This window comes from Zonotrichia albicollis, chromosome 24, assembly GCF_047830755.1.
Source record: "Zonotrichia albicollis isolate bZonAlb1 chromosome 24, bZonAlb1.hap1, whole genome shotgun sequence".
In the NCBI taxonomy this organism is placed as follows: Eukaryota; Metazoa; Chordata; class Aves; order Passeriformes; family Passerellidae; genus Zonotrichia; species Zonotrichia albicollis.
In genome coordinates, this window is record NC_133842.1 from 8873316 (window position 1) to 8890499 (window position 17184).

Here is a 17184-nt window from a genome sequence, read left to right on the forward strand (position 1 = left end):
ACAAGTGATTTGCAGAAATTGGCCAGCAGTTTAATGTTTAAAACTCATCCAGTCAACAGTCTCCACACTGCAGCCCTGAGCTCCCTGTTCCTCAGGCTGTAGATGAGGGGGTTCAGGGCCGGAGGCACCACCGAGTACAGAACTGACAGGGCCAGATCCAGGGATGGGGATGCCATGGAGGATGGCTTCAGCTGAGCACACATGCCAGTGCTGAGGAACAGGGAGACAACAGCCAGGTGAGGGAGGCAGGTGGAAAAGGCTTTGTGCTGTCCCTGCTCAGAGGGGATCCTCAGCACAGCCCTGAAGATCTGCATGTATGAGAAAACAATGAACACAAAACAACCAATTGCTAAACAGGCACTGACAGCAATGAGCCCAAATTCCATGAGGGATTTGGAGTGTGAGCACGAGAGCTTGAGGATCTGGGGGATTTCACAGAAGAATTGTCCAAGGGCATTGCCATGGCATAGGGGCAGGGAAAATGTATTGGCTGTGTGCATGAGAGCATAGAGAAAGGCACTGGCCCAGGCAGCTGCTGCCATGTGGGCACAAGCTCTGCTGCCCAGGAGGTCCTATAGTGCAGGGGTTTGCAGATGGACACATAGCGGTCGTAGCACATGACAGTCAGGAGGCAAAATTCTGCTGAGATGAAGAATAGAAAGAAAAAGAGCTGTGCAGCACATCCTGAGTAGGAGATGTTCCTGGTGTCCCAGAGGGAATTGTGCATGGCTTTGGGGACAGTGGTGCAGATGGAGCCCAGGTCAGTGAGGGCCAGGTTGAGCAGGAAGAAGAACATGGGTGTGTGCAGGTGGTGGCTGCAGGCTATGGCGCTGATGATGAGGCCGTTGCCCAGGAGGGCAGCCAGGGAGACGCCCAGCAAGAGGCAGAAGTGCAGGAGCTGCAGCTGCCGCGTGTCTGCCAATACCAGCAGGAGGAAATGGCTGATGGAGCTGCTGTTGGACATTTGCTTTCTCAGGCCTTGGGGAGCTTTTCATGGAGAAAAGTCAGTGACAGGTTAGGAGAAACTTCTTCCAGCAAAATCAAAGCGTCTTCCCACAGACCCTTCTCCTCTATCAGTCTGACACGCTTTTGATTTTCTACCAGATTTTCTTTCAGCTCTAAGTGGGGAGCCCTGTTTGGTTCTGGCCACGTGGGGCTTCACGTGCAGGGCAGCTACACACAGGTTTCTTTGTATTCATCCTTGTGCTGGGCAGACATGGGCAGGGACAGGTCCTCTTGTTCCACTTGGAAACCCTATTAACACAGAAGCCCCTGTCAGCATCTGCACCCCCACTGACAGAGAGCAGGAATGGTCAAGTCTGCTTAAATATTTTAGAGTTTTTACAGCTCCTCTTCCTCCTCTCCTTCTGACTATTTTTGGATGGCAGAAACTCTCAGAATTTATGCTGCCCTCTGGGAGAACAGAGTGATTTCTCTAAAGCACGGTGGTGAGTGGAGAGCGAGAGGAGGATGTCTGCCTCCCAGTCCTGGTCCAAGATTCTCTGGGCTTTCTCCTTTCTCAGACATAGGATAATCACCCTCCCATGTTTCCTTTAAAAACTATCCTGACACTGCTGAGAGCAGATGGATTCCCCACACTTCACCAAATGTCCATCCCCTTCTCAAGATCTCAGCCCCACATTTGTACCAAAGGACACACGGGGCTCATTTCACCAACCCAACAGCAGTTTCTCATCATAGAACTTCTGTGCCTCACCCTGGGGCTTTCAGATAACACAGAGATGTTACAGGACAGGTTTGCATCCCGGATTGAAGCTCCCAGCTTGGACTGAAATCTCAGGGAGACTTTCAGGTGTCCTTATGATGGCACTGGATTGAGGGAGATGCAGCTCCTTCCCTGGCTGCACTGACAGCATTGCCCAGAGCAGGGCACTGGGGACAGCGTCACCCTGAGCCAGCTGTGCCCCTGCCAGAGCCCCCAGGGCCGGGCAGTGTCGGATCTCAAGATCTCAGTCCTGAGATCTGAGCCTCCGAGACCAGCTTGGGGGTCTCGGGAGTCCTGGAATGTTGCCAGAAGTGTCTGGTAGCTGGATTTTAACCCTACACAGGAGACGACAAGGATGAGGGCTTCACCGGGTGAATGGTGAAGGGATTAGTTAATTAGAGGGTGAGACACAAGGTTTAGGATTTATGTACAGGGGGGTTTAGAGGAGTAAGATGGAGGAATTGGGGTGTGTCCTGTCCTCCTCCTTCTTCCTCCTCTCCTCCATCTTCTTTGGCCACGGTGGCACCTTTCTATTGGTTATTACTAAGAGTACACCGAGTTATAACAATAGATGGTATTGGGGAAAAATGATAAATATTGTATACGTAGCAAAGGGTATAAAGATACGTGGCTGCCCGGAGGGCAAGAGAGTGTGCCCATGGCTGACTGCTGTGCGGATCTCTGTTGGGCTGAAAGAACATCTTTTAGATAAACAATTAATAAACAATTAATAAACATAAAACCAGAAAGAAGAACTGAAGCCTCTTCTCGTCCTTAAACACGCGGGTGCCCCAAGGCCACCTCCGGGCTCTCCAGGCCCCTCAAACAGCCGAGATAAACAGGACACTTGGCGTTCCCTGGGCGGGCAGAGACCACCACAAAACCTTTCGGGGAGATAAACCGGACAGGGCAGCTGCTCCCAGCCCTGTGCTCTGCAGAGGGAACTGGGCCCGGGGCTGCAGAGCTGCCCCACGGCTCTGCTGCAGCTCTGCCTGCACAGGAGGGGCTGCACGCCTCGGAGCCCCGGCCCTGAGGGCAGAGGCTTGGCTGGGGCACAGGAGGGAGGGGGCCTGTTCAGAGGGAGGGGCTGCACTGGAGGGGATCCTGTGGGCATCTCTAACCTCTCCCTGCCACAGCATTGCTGGGTTTTGTTGTCTCTCATTGCCTGATCTTCTCTCTGACTCCTGGAGATTTTCCTCCTGCAGGTATTTCCCTGTGCCTGATCTCTCCCTGCTAGCACTCACAGACCCCAAATCTCTGTGCACTCTCCTTGGCCCTGCAGAACTCTCCCTGTTTGCAGGGCACTGGCTGGGGGCAGGTTCTGTTTGCAGCTTGGAGAAAGGACAGCTCAGACTGAGCCTGATGGGTCCAGCAAAGGTGATGCTGGTGCTGTCTATCGGCAGAGAAGGGGCAGAAAGCTCATTAGGGATCTCCTGTGAACATATTGATCACTAAATTTACCAGGTCAGATATTACAGGCAATTCTCAAAATTTATAATCATCCTTTATTATTTACCTCCCGTCCCTGCCATTCTCCAATAGTAGGAAAGTGAATGCAAAGTCTTAAGAAATTTCTTGTATTTTATCAAAATCCTTGACATGGAAATATTCTATGACTGATCAGAACCCCTCAGTAAGACCTTCATGAGCATTTCACCTCCCCTGCACCAGAAATTGTACTCACAGTGTCTAGGCATTGGGATGTTCCAGCTTGAGGAGATGGCTCCAGGAGCTGCAGCTGCATTGTCCTGCAGCCAGAGGTTCCTGTGCCAAGGGCTGGCAGTGATTCTGCCCCAGGCACTTCTCAGCACCTTCCCAGCCCTGACTGATTGAAGCTCTCTGTGCTTCTGTGCTGTTCCCGGGGTGGCTGCAGGCAGTGCCCTAGCCCTGCTGGGCTGGCAGAAGAGCTGCTCATCAAGAGAAATGTGCTTTTGAAGCTCTTCTTGGTTACCAGGAGCTGCCTCTGTGCCAGGAGCCCAGCCCAACTCAGCAGCACAGACACAGCACAAGGATTTTAATGAGCCTCTGAGGCTTTGTGCTCAGGCCCTGAACATCAGTCCCTGAGAGAGAGCTGAAGAAACCTCTCCAGAACTCCAAGTCAGAATCACACTCCAAAGTTTCTTGGACTTTTAATGGGTCCCACTGAGAGACATGACTGAGAAAATGTCCTAAGGCCCCAGGCAGAGCAGAGAACAGGAGGCAGTGATGACAGATGGGGACATAGACAAGCCAAGTCTTGGTGCCCTGGGGCACAGCAGGGTCTGTGCCACCAAGGGCTGGGAGGAGACACCTTGTCCTGAGGCACTGGGGCCTCCTGGCACAGCCCCAGCCAGGCTGGGCACTGTCAGCCCCTTGGCCTGCCCTCAGCATCCCCCCCTAGCCCACATCCCAGTGGCCTCAAGGATCTGCTGGAAGGAGTCCCTGGGGAGCCTTGCTCAGCAATGGCCCTGAGGGCTCCTTAATGCTCCAAGGGACTGCAGGATTTTCAAAGGACTTTGGGTTTGGCTTTTGCCTTGGAGTCTCTGAGAGGTTTGTGCAATCATGGCCTCCAATTATCTGCTTTAATTAGTCCCTTGAGAGGCTTTGTCAGTAACAACACTCAGTGGGGCTCATTAATACTTCAGAGTACTTCTGTTTTTTAGGGTACTTGGTGTTTCCCGTTTGATATATACTTTATGGAAAAGATTGTGCAGTCACAGCCTCCAATTACGTGTTTTAATTAGTCCCTTGAGAGCCTTTGGCAGTAATGACACTTAGTGGGCTCATTAATGATTCAAGGTACTTCACTTATTTTAAGGTATTTGGTGTTGCCCTTTTCATACAGACTCTGTGAGAGTTTTGTGCAATCATGGCCCCAATTTTCTGCTTTAATGAGTCCCTTGAGAGCTTTGTACTGACACTCAGTAGGGCTCATTAATGTTTTGAGATACCCAAGGTTTTTATAGTACTTTGGAATTTCCTTTCCACTCTGAATCTCTGAGAGGTTTTTGTGCAATCCTGGCCTCCAATTCTCTCCTTCAAGGAGTCCATGAGAAGCTTGTGTTGGGGATGGACTTCAAGGAGACCCATTCATGCTTTCAGACACTTTGTTGTTTTCTTCTGACTTTGACTCCTGGAAAGGTTTGTGCTATCTCCCCCTAAGCCTGAACTTACAGGTCTCTGCTCCAAATGCACCACAGGGCTCATTAGGATCAAGCAAGTCCTGACAAACCACGGCTCTGCCTTGATTTCCCCCTGGTCTGGAGCAGTTCATTAGGAATATTTCCTTTTACAGTTATGGAGAAATATTTCAATGAGCTTCTAAGAAATATGTAATCCTATCTTAAAGGGTGTTCTTTATTGCTGTTCTTATTATACAAGAGGTGGCTGCAGCATTCTGTGATTGATATTGATCCAGGGTCTCTCCTAAGGAGGTCTGGCCAGGTCAGAGAAGTTTTACCGTGATAGCTGACCCAGTGTGGACAACCTTGCCTCACATTCCCCAACCCCATGCGAGAAACAATTTTCACTTTCAAAAATTTAAATGCTTTATTAAGTCCTTATCAAAATAGAACAGAAGACTGAATAAAGAAATGAATACAACACCAGGAGCAAAGGATTCAGTCACCATGTGCTCATCTCCAAAAGGGATGTTCTGTCTTTTACACCTTCAGCCCCTCACAAAATCATGTCAATCCACTCCTTCTTCACTGTCCAGTGATGGAGATCACTGTCTTACACCTGGATTGGAGGTCAGGTGCTGCCATAGTAACAAGCCAACCCTCCCAAAACTACTGAGGCCATCCTGTGATAAAAATGAAAGGGGGAGAGGAAGGATAATTATACATCTACAGAACTTCTCTATACATATATTTAATATTCACCCCTTAATTGTGTGAATCAACCATAGGATTACTCATCTATAACAAGCCCCCCTTTACTTTTTCTCTAAGTCATTTTCCTTGAACAATTAAGTAAAAACTTTCTCTGTCTCTTGAATGAGTCATACCAGCATCTGTTGATGTGGGCAAGGATAGTGGGAACAGGAGAAAAAAAATCTCAGGTTTTCCTTAGACACGCTTATTTGGAATGGACAAAAGGGTATCACAGATGTCCAGTATGGCTTTGACTCCTATCTACCGTGACTATGTGGCTGCTACCCATAGTTGGTGTATCTTAGGGGTGAGTACAGAGGCCAACTCACTCCTGCCCTCCAGTCCCTCTTGAATTAAAAGACAACTGAGGAATGACAGAGGTCTGGTATGGCCTTTTGTCCCCTACCTTACCATGCCTACGGGGTTGCTACCTGCAGCAGGGCTATGGAGCCTTCTTGGTAGCAAACAAAGGGGCCAACCCAGTCTTGCCCTCCTTCCTTTGTCTTATTTTCTTAAAGAAGCTGTCCCATTACCTTTTACAGTCCTTTGTGTAATTCCCCTCAACAGATGCTGCTAATTCTCACCCATTAAAACAGGAAGACAGTTCTCAAGCTGGTTGGTGTTAGCTTGACTCTACTTTTTGGGTGTCTTGCTGTTTTTCTGGTTGTCTCTCAGTCTCTGCTTGAGAGTCAATCTTGTTTCACCCAGCCTGGATGTTACAGTCCACTCTTTGGGTCCTTCTGCTGGGCCTTTGACTCTGTTGGCATGAGTCCATCCCTGCTCTGCAGTTCACACGGCCGATTTGGTGGTGAGCAGTACCTGAAAGGGACCTTCCCACTGAGGAGTTGGAGGCTGATCTCTCCATGACTTAATCATCTTTCAATCCTTGGGATTAATATTAATGATTCTTAAATCCAGGGTGGCAGTTTGAGGAATTGCCCCTTTATGTCTTAGCTCTTCTAAGGTTTGTGCTATACACATTACTTATTTCTTGGCATTGGCTTCCCCTTCCTCATAGGTGGCAACCTTCTGGGGTGAGATCAGGAAGGGTAACCCAAACATCATTTCATAGGGTGACATCCCTAGATCTGACTGGGGTTGGGTTCTAATTCTTAATAAGGCCAAAGGGAGACATTTTATCCATGACATGAGATTTGGGTTTCAATCATTATCTTAACTAGAGCTCTTTTAGGAGTTTGGTTCATTCTTTCCACCCAAGTGGAACTCTGTGGATGCCATGGAGTGTGTAATTCCTATTTTACTCCCAGGGCCTGAACAACTTTCTGCAATATCTTTGATGTGAAATGAGTTCCCTTGTCTGAATCAATCCTCTTTGCCATCCCATGTCAGGGAATGATTGATTCTAGACTTGTTTTACTTGCAACATTGACATTGGCTTTCACAGTGGGTACCACCTCTACCCAATGAGTCACATGATCTGCCATCACTGGCAAAAACTTCCACCATTGTATGTGGAGAAGCTCAGTAAAGTCTACTCGGATGTGTTAGAAGGGCTGTAAGGGTAGTTCTTGCCCTCCTCTGGGCGTTTTCCTCATGATTTTCTTATTTACTCTTTGACATACCACAAACCACTCAGTTCCTTGCTTAGCTATTCTGAAAATTCCTATGCAGTCCTAATTCCTTAGAAATTGATCACTTAGTGCTTGTGTACCCGAATGTGTTGTTCCATGTATACCTTCTAGCATTGTCCTGGTCAGGAGTTTATTAAACATTTGCCTCCCATCTGGTAATCTCCACTTCTCTTTTTTATGTTTCTTGGTCCTCTTTTAAGGAGTTCCTCCTCTGTCCCACTGAATACAGGGACTTTTTGCATTTCCCTCTTGGGCGTTAATACTATAATTAGTTTTTTTTTCTCTGATTCAATTGCATTTTTAGCCTCTAGATCAGCCTAATTGTTCCCTCGCTCCTCCTCCTCAGTTGCCTCTTTTTTATACACCACTTTAACATACACCTCAGTTGCCCCTTACTTTTTTATACACCCCTTTAACATACACCACTGCTACTTTCTCTGGTAATTGTAAGGTTTCTAACTCTTCTAAAAGAATTTTTTTGTGAATCAGTCCTTTTCCCCTTGAATTGAATAGCCCCCTCTCTTCCCAAAATTTTCCTAAAGGCATGCACTACTCCAAAAGCCTATTTTCCATCTGGATATATTGTTCCCTTTTTCTGTGCTAATATTTCCAGAGCTCGTTTTAGGGCATACAACTCACACTTTGGGCTGACCAGTTGGAAGGTAACTTTCGCATTTCTGTGACTACAAACCCTTCATGCACTATAGCGTACCCCAAAACCCTGTGCCCCTTTATTACCCATGAAGATCCATTGATGTACAATCATTTTCCACCTTGGAGTGGTTGATCTGTTAGGTTCCCTCTTACTTTAGTTTGATAGTTTATAACCTCTAGGTAGTTATGTATTGGTTCCTCATCTGTTTCTCCATACAAAAACTGGGCAGGGTTGAGTTGGTTACTCACAATCACCTCTAAATCATTATCTATTAAGATGGCTTCATATATTAACATACAGGAATCAGCAAGCTATTTCTCAGCCTTTTGGCTTAGGATACTTCTAACTGAGTGTGGAGTGTATATTTTCAATTTTCCCCTAAGGATTAATGTGGAGAAATGGCTACATGACAGAGATCACGAAGACATTCGCTTGTTAGCCAACCAGGAGCTGGGAAAGTACTGAACACAGCGAGTTTGAGTTTTGCACCTGCAAGATAGGGTGTCCTTGGGCCTAGCTGAGTATGATAACAAGTGGACAGAGAGACGTGGGAAATAGAGAATGTAGGCCCAAACGAGTGAGGAAGAGTTGATGGTATAGTTTAACCAATAGATCGCTTGGCTTAGAGAATATTCATAAGCTTATTACTTGCTGTATAAGTGTCTGATGCTCTCTTCAATAAACGGAACTTGCTTATCACTCATATTGAGTGTCCGAGTTTTCCCTCACCGACAAATGGCTCATCCCCAACAAAGGCGTCATTCTGCAACAAATGGTGCCCGAAAAGGGACTTAAAGGAAGTTTGAACTTGAGAGCCTCATTCTGCAACAATGACGCCCAAACAGCGACCCTATGGACTTTACAGACCTTACAGACCCTATGGACTTTACAGAAGATTTGGGCATGCAAGCCACGGTCGGTGCAGTATTTGGGTGTCAGTCCCGACGCAACCTGGGAGGCACAAAAAGCGGGCCCTGCCTTCAGGCGACCCCATATGGGAGTCCTGGATAAAGGCCAAAGGGCGAGCTGCAGTGCCCTGGCGACCTCACAGGAGAGTCCAGCTGACTGAATGCCGTCGAAATCCTGGAAAGGCTGCAGCACGCTGAATGAATGACTGGTTAAAAGGTAATACAGGGAAAAGCGGCATATAATAATTTTTAAGTGCTTTTTAGAAAAGCGGGGACTATAGACTGTTGACTTGGGAAGAGAATTCCCGAGATTGCTGCATATAGACTTGCAAAAGTGTGCGTTGTGGTTCTGGCACTGCAAGTATACGCACAGTGGGCCAGCGACCCTGCTGCAATGGCGGCAGCAGCCGCAGCTCGGGGCGCCTGCAGGGCTGTGCCACTCCGAACTCGGCATGGGCGCTGCACCATTGGGGAGCAGCCATGGCAGGCTGCTCGCCTGAGATGCTGCGCTGCAGAGGCGGTAACGGAGGCAGCCGCGGGGGAAGCGGAGCCGCCACGGGGGGAGCAACCCGCGCCGCCTGAGGTTCAGCGCTGGGTGCGGCGCACGCACTGAATCAGCCTGCCAGCGAGTCTCGTGAAACCAGAAGCCCAGCGCGGGGGGTTCACCCACTCCAACAAAAGCGGCGCAGGACCAGAGCGCTTTTCCAGCGCAAGCGCTTCTCCCTCCGCCCCGCGGCCGGCGGGGGCCTTAGTTTCGACTTGGCAACCTAAACAAACTGTACCTTAACAGACTCCAGGCATAGCTGCGCGGCTCAGCCGGTGCCGCCACGGACAGTGTCTCCGGCGCACAAAACTCGGTGCGGCCGGCTGGCGCTCGGCGAGCAACGATACGAACAGCCTTGGAGCCCGAGCGAGGCGGGCGGTGCTGTGCCTGGGGTGCAGTGCGGTGCGCACCGGCCAGGCTGGGTACGCGGAACTCAGTGGCGAGCGGGCACCCCATGGCGGGGCCCACCGTGGCCTGCTGGCAGCCTGAAGCGGCGGCGGCGACGGCGCAAACAGGGTGCAGTGCGGTGGTGGGGGCGCCCGCCGCGGGGCCGCAACTCGTGCTGCCGAAGTGCTGCGCTGCGTCCAACAGCAGCTCCGTTAACCCACCGCACCACAGCGACATGAGCAGCGGCGGCCCGATCCCAGGGCCTTCCAAGCGCTGCTACTTTCCCACCTCCGCCCTGCGGCCGGCAGAAGCTTCAGTTGTAGACCTAATAGCTGTAATAAATATGACTCTTGTCAACAAAAAAAACAAAAAAAAACAAAAAAAAAAAAAAAAGAAAAAAAAAGAAAAAAAAATCCCTACTGCAAGTGATGATAAATAAGCGACATCGAAGAGCATTGCTTTCAAGACGCTCCTCATATAGATTAAAAAGACCTTTTTTGTTCTTCCTGGCAGAGACTGTGAAAGAGAAATCAGCGCGGTAAATGCGTTGGGCCAAATTTCGGCCGATTTGGTTTAACATCCATTATGCTGCCTTAGAATCACCTGTATTAACAGAGACTTTAAACATCAGAAGCCCAGATAACTCAGTCGGTGGAACATCAAACTCTAAAATTGTATTTTCAAAAATTTAAAAATGTTAAAGATGTGTTAAAGCGATTGTATAAGTGAGATGTAGTAGGTGTGCTTTTTGTATTCTTTGGGCCTTGCTTGGATGTGGTGGATGTAGGAGCAAGCACTGGATTCAAAAGAATTTTTCCACAGGTATACCTTGAAAAAACTCCTTATGTTTAGGTGCATTCAAGTGTAAAAATGCTGAAGCAAACACACGAAGAAAGTTGTTTTAGCTTAGTATTTTAGAGTTAAGCCTGCAAGTCAGTTATAGTAAATTCTATATTCTATTCTACTTCTATAGTAAGTTCTATCGGTTGCTAAGTAGTTTAAGTTAAGTTGTCTATTAAGGGTCATTAAATGTTAAATATTGTTAAAGTTAAATGTTTTTAAGTTTCATTTCTGTTAAGTTTAAGTGTTATTAAGTTTAGGTGAAGTTAGATTCTGTTACATTTAAATTATATGGGGTTTAAGTTATGTAGAATTTAAAGTCAGTTGAGTTCTGTTAAGGTTAAGTTCTGTTAAATTTAATTGATTTTACATATAAGTTCTGTTGATTTGAAAATCTGTTTAGGTTCTGTTAAGGTTAAGGTCTGTTAAACTTAAGTTCTGCTAAGTTAAAGTTCTGTTGAATTTAATTTCTGTTAAGTTTAAGTAAAGTTCAAGTGATGTTATATTCTTTTAAGTTTAAATATTTTAAGTTAAAGTGTTTTAAGTTTAAGTGCTATTAAGTGTAAGTGATGTTAGATAGATTATGCCAGACGTTTATTTTATGACTTGTGTGCAGAGTGTTGTTGTGAACATCAGAGAAACTCTAGTTAGAAGAGACACTCAGAAGCATTTGTGAGTGGAGCCATTCCTGTTTGAAGTCTATCTGCTGTTTGAGAATGGAAAGCAAACTTACCAGACAATCCACGCAGATGAAACTTGCGCACATGTTGCTCTTTTAGTTTATTTTTGTATGTTGTATTATCACACCTGAGTTTTGTTTGAGCGTTGTAGCAGCATAGAATCCTTTTAGTATCTGTCGTATGGCATATCCTACTAATAGTGATAGCCTTTTCAGTTTGTCTCCCTAGCTTAGATCCCTTGTAAGAGAGAAACCTTGCTAGTTGAGAATACTGCTTGTAATGTAATAGTTGTTAGAATTGCCAATTCTTGTATTGCAAAGAGTGTGATGCAGTTAGCCCATAGAACTTTGGTTGTTCCAAAAGAAAATGGGGGAAATGTTGAGAATTTAGCTGACTAGAGACTGGAAAAGTACAAGGCCATGGCTAATTCCAAGTCCTGCACCTGCAAGATAGGGTGTCCTTGGGCCTAGCTGGGTATGATAACAAGTAGACAGAGAGACGTGGGAAATAGCGAATGTAGGCCCAAAAGAATGAGGAAGAGTTGATGGTATAGTTTAACCAATAGATCGCTTGGCTTAGAGAATATTCATAAGCTTATTACTTGCTGTATAAGTGTCTGATGCTCTCTTCAATAAACGGAACTTGCTTATCACTCATATTGAGTGTCCGAGTTTTCCCTTACCGACAAATGCCTCATCCCCGACAAAGGCCTCATTCTGCTACAGAGACCTATTCTACAAAGTTCCCTTAGCCAAGGTGCAAAGCTCCATCCTTGGAACAAATCATCTAACCATGACCCACCATCTTCCTTAATTAGAGCTGTCAAATCTTTCAGCTTTTGTATGCTTTTGTGCATGGATTCAGAGTGATCAGACAGGTTCATGCAACACAATCCTTCAAATTCCTCACAACAGTGTCCATGTGCCTGTAAAAGAAAATCAATTGCTGCTCTGTTCTGTAATGTTGCATGTCTGACAGCACTAACATCAGTCATCATGCCACTAATTGCAATGGAAGTAGCACTGTCTTCTCTCTTCAGCCAACACCCCAATTGGTATAATGGTTTCAATGCCTCGCCCGAGGCAAGTTGATGGAGAAATAAATTCGATGTACCTCATTTTGCAGAGCCCTAGGTTCTGAAATTGCTATTACAGTTTTCTTTTTAATGATGGGCACATCTTTTTCCTCTGTGTTTTCTCTTGATGGCTTATTTAACGCTAGGTGCTATCACAGTGAGTTGTCTGATGCTACATGGGCCACGTTTAATTTCTGAGGGAATGTCCTGCCAGGCTCTATCTCCATAAATGAGCCAATATTCTGTTGCTTATTGTCATGGGGACTCATCTAGGTCATCTACTCATCAGCAGTTTCACCCTTAGGGGGCACTGGGGTAGTACAATTGCACCACAAACTTGAGTATCTGTCCTCAGTATGATGGGGAGTAACATTTAACTGTGGATCTCCCTGGTACTGAAAATCAGCACAAAATTCCATCACCAATGAACCAAGAATTCCAATTCTTGAGGTTCAGATGGTGCTTTTAAGAAGATCAGGGGCCCACTGATGCCAGCTGGTTATGGGACTGGTCCCGTTGGCGGCCTCACACCAATATTTGTCACTATTGGGTATTGGCTACACCTTGGCTGGCACAGGCACACCGACCAAACAGGTTGCAAAGGATTTGTCTGGGCTCAAATTGGTCAAACACATGGCGTCTGAGCCTGCTGACTTGGCTAAAGCAAGGCAAACATTCATTTTTGGTTGATCTACAGGCATGTATGCATGCAAAAGCAAGCAAGCAAAACGAACAAGTGCCAGTATATAATTTGATCAAACTCGGTGTTCCTCTTCAGCTGTTTTTTGGCAAAAGCTTCCCCATCTATTTCACTTCTCAAGCAAATCTTATAGCACTTGTTCAGGGACTGGCCAATTATATGGCACTAAACTGTCCCTCTAACCTTCAATTTTTACAAATTTGGATATCTTAGAATTCTTCGGAACACAATGGACACCACACTTTTGCTAAAAGAGCTCTATGATACAAACCATTTTCACAGTCCAGAAATCAACATCAAACTCAAGATTTGTAGCTTTCACAGGTTGAACAGGAAAAGTCTGGCATGAACCGCAGCTTCTCCATGCAGCTCACATCTGAGTGCTCATTTCCCTCCTGGTGGAATTGTCGGCGCGCTCTTGTCTATGAGATGGTTTCACGTCCTTCGCGGGGACCCACTTAGGTCCGGCACTGTGCAAATGAAAGCATACCCTTTGCCCCAAGCGATTAGTGCAAATAATCCTTCAATTTGTCCTAACTCAAGGCTTCTGATCAAAATTGAAGGATTTTCTTTCAATTTTGCCTTCGTGCTGTTTGAAAAGTGCCTAAAAATTGGAGGATTAGGTCCTGCAAGTGAGCTATTCAAAACATAAAGACATTCTAAAGCTTTGCTCAACCTCATCTGGGGTGTTGCTTGGGCCACTCCCCCTTTTGTTGATCTAGAATGGTTTTAGAGTGTGGTGCCTCCTTTCAACAATTGCCTGACCTGTGTGGGAATAGGGAATTCCTAAAGTGTGGCAAACACCCCAGTCCATCAAAACTGTGGCCAATTTTTGAGCTGTGTATATGGGGCCATTTGTCAGTTTTCACCTCGTGGGGGATCAGTTTGGTGAGCTCTGGACCCAGTGACACTGACAAGGACAAAAGCAAAAGACGAGAGGCGCTCTCTCTTCCCGGGACCAAAGTCCCACAGCTTTAATGGAGAACAGCTCCAGGGGAGAAAGGGAGTGTCCAGGAGAGGAAAAAGGATGTCCAGGGGAGGAAAGAGAGCGTCCACCTTGTGGCAGGACATTTTAAACCCTCGGGGAAGGGGGCGGTAGAAAGGAACTACCATAGTTCAACATAAGAAATCACCACACTGCAGTTTTCTGCATAAATTGCTGCACATGTTGCAAACAAAATCTTAAAATCTCCCCAGACACAACCGTGCAGTCCCAAATGACCACAATGTGGGAGAAAAACCACTCAACCCCCCTGTATACCCAGGCACCAGGTGTCACAGGGAGCACCAACCCCTGCAATTACAAAGTCCACACACACAGGCTCAGCGGGAAAGGAGTATCTCTTTATGAGGGGACAGAGAGCTCACTTTTCTCAACACAACACACACCATAAATCACAACAGCATCCATCCACATCATCTTCCTCAAACATTCACACACTGAAAACACAACAACAATTACGACACACAGGAAAAAATGCAGCAATAAAACAGGATTTTCTCAATTCACCCCCAGAATTGCTAGCAGGTCCTTATTGACACAGCAAATCCTTTCTGCCAGCAGCCAGACCCAAACCCAAACTGTACAGGCGTACGTTGTGCACAGGACATCTCTGTGTGACTTGTGAACAGCCCTTCCCCTGTGCACGCCATACAGGTTACTTTACACAGAGTCAAACGTTCCCTTTCTCCACAGTCCCGGCAGTCTTGTCTTTCCCCCATGAGGAACAGCCGAGAGCGGAGGTGTCTCCAGGAAAGGAATGTCCTGGCAGCACCCAGAGACGTCCAGAGCCCGATTGTTCTCGCTGGAGCAGAGAAGCGTTCCTGCCGCGGTCACCAAATGATGTGTGGAATAGAACTCACCACAGTTCAAGGTAGAAGGTGGTGTGTTCATTACAGCCAGGCACAGGAGGAGTTGTCTCTTAAAGACATGTGTGAAGAATTACTGGCTCTCTCTCTCATCTCTATTCATCTAAAATATCTTACACATTCATATAATTCCCAAAACACCTAACACATATATTACAGCGACTTGAGGAGGTCACTGGGTGAGAGAAGGACGAGAATCTTGTTTCTTGATCAGAAGGTTGGATTTATTGATATATGATATATAATACATTATAACTATACTAAAAAGAATAAAGAGAGAGCTTGCAGAGAGCTGCTAAGCTAAGAATAGAATAGAAAGAATGAATAACAAAGTTCTGTGTCTAGGGAATCTATCTCTGAGCTGCTCCTGTGATTGGCCCTTAATGGTACACATGGAAGATGAGCCAATCACAGGATCACTTGCTACATTTCACAACAGCTGATAACAATTTGTTTACATTCTTTTTCTGGGCCTCTGCTTCTCAGAAGATGGACAAATCTCAAAGAAAGGATTTTTATGAAGAAATGTCTGCGACACACATATTCATTAGATAACACTGCCTACCCTCCTTTGAATTAAAATATATTATAATTGAGTCCAAAGTTCCTGCACATTTCTGCAGTCTTTCGCTTCAAATGGGTTGGTGGGTTTTAAAGTGGGGAATAGTCTCCTTCTGATGAAGGCCAAGACGTCTTCCTCAATTTGACCTCTTTCCTTATGGCCTGTTGGCAGGCTTTTGCACCCCTTGGCTATAGCTGCAGTTTCGGGGCCCAGGTGCAGGCTATGGTCCTCTTCTTTGTCACAAAGAAATCTGCATTCCATCCTGCTTCTTTAAACATAGTAAAGACAGGCAAGTGATATATTACCCTAGCCTTAACTACCTTACCTGCAAAAAATTAACTATCCCTTATTATTTCTACTCTTCTTGCTATACTCTTTCCCCCTAACTAAATCTTGCTAAAATTTTAACTCTTCCATTCTTTTAAATCCTGGATTCATTGGCCTCATCTCACACGCTAGCCGTGTGTGAGCTGATGCTGTAACTGGGAAATTCCACTCCTGAGCAGGAGATACCAGGCCTGGTTCTGAGCTGGAAGGGTGAGAAGGATGAGATGCACAGCGTTTTGATCCAGGGGATGTTCTGAAAGTGCACTGCCTACCTGCCCCTGCTGCCGAGCACCACGCTCCATCTCCTTCTCCTACTCAGCGGATTTTTAGGAATCCAGGGGTTGCTGTGTATTATTTGCTATTGCAACAAATAGAATGAATTTGCTTTGCAAACCCCGTTTTGTCCTGGGTTATTTTGTGCATGGGTCTCCTCCTGAACCTGTGACAAAGGCCAGCAGGGACCTACAGGACACTCCTATACTCATATCAGTAAATGCTGAGAAGTGCTTTAAGTATCAATAAGTCAAAAGGTATCAATCAAATAATTTGGGAGAATATTTAGCCTGTGAGTTTCAGCAAAGTATTGAATATGTCTTAGATCCATGGATAAAAACTAGTAAGTGAGATTGCTGGGTGTGCACGTGTTAGGCAAGGGATTCCCCACACACCCAGTGCTGAGATCAAGGATTGCCTCTTTTCTAACCCTGAGCTGGCAGCAGGGATCAGGCCCTGCTTGGTAACGTTCATTTTGAAGACTTCTGTTGAGCAGGTAAGAATGGTCAAAATGAAATCTTTTCCACCTGTTCCCCTTTGGTTTACCTGTTTGAGGGTTATAATTCTGTGCTGCAGGTGTCCTGGGAGTGTGTGCAGAGCAATGCAGCCCCAGAAACCCCTTGGCTTGCCCACCAGTTGTCATGCCTTGTGGCCAGGTGTGCCCAGCTGTGGCAGGAGAAGGAGCCCGCAGCGCAGTGGGCACCGTGCCCTGCCCAGCCGGGGCTCTCTGGCACAGAGCAGCAGCAGCTCCAGCACCGTTCAACCGCTCCTGCCTTGGCTTCCCCTGGCACACAGAAGCCTCTGGAAATCAGCACCGCCAGTGGCGTTCCCAGCTTGGAGCAGCTGCTGCTGGCGGGCAGATGCTGCCAGTTCGACTGCTGCCAAAGGGGAAGAAAGGCAGAGATGTACACGCATCGGAGCCCTGGGCATGTCCAATAAAGGTGCAAATATGTGGGGAGATTTGTTAGGAAGCATTTTAGCTGTGATGCCAACAGTGGCTTCTCTCCTGGTTCTGTGTGTTCTAGACGAGTAATGCAATGGTTGGCTCTGACAATTAAGAAGCAGATGTTATGTGGATGTTCAAATGTGTAGTGATGGTATTGTAATATATCCTCCCATAGTCCTCTTTCCCCTCCCCCTTGTAACAGCCTTGGGAGTCAGGGCATTTGGGGAGGGCTGGCTTGTGACCAGC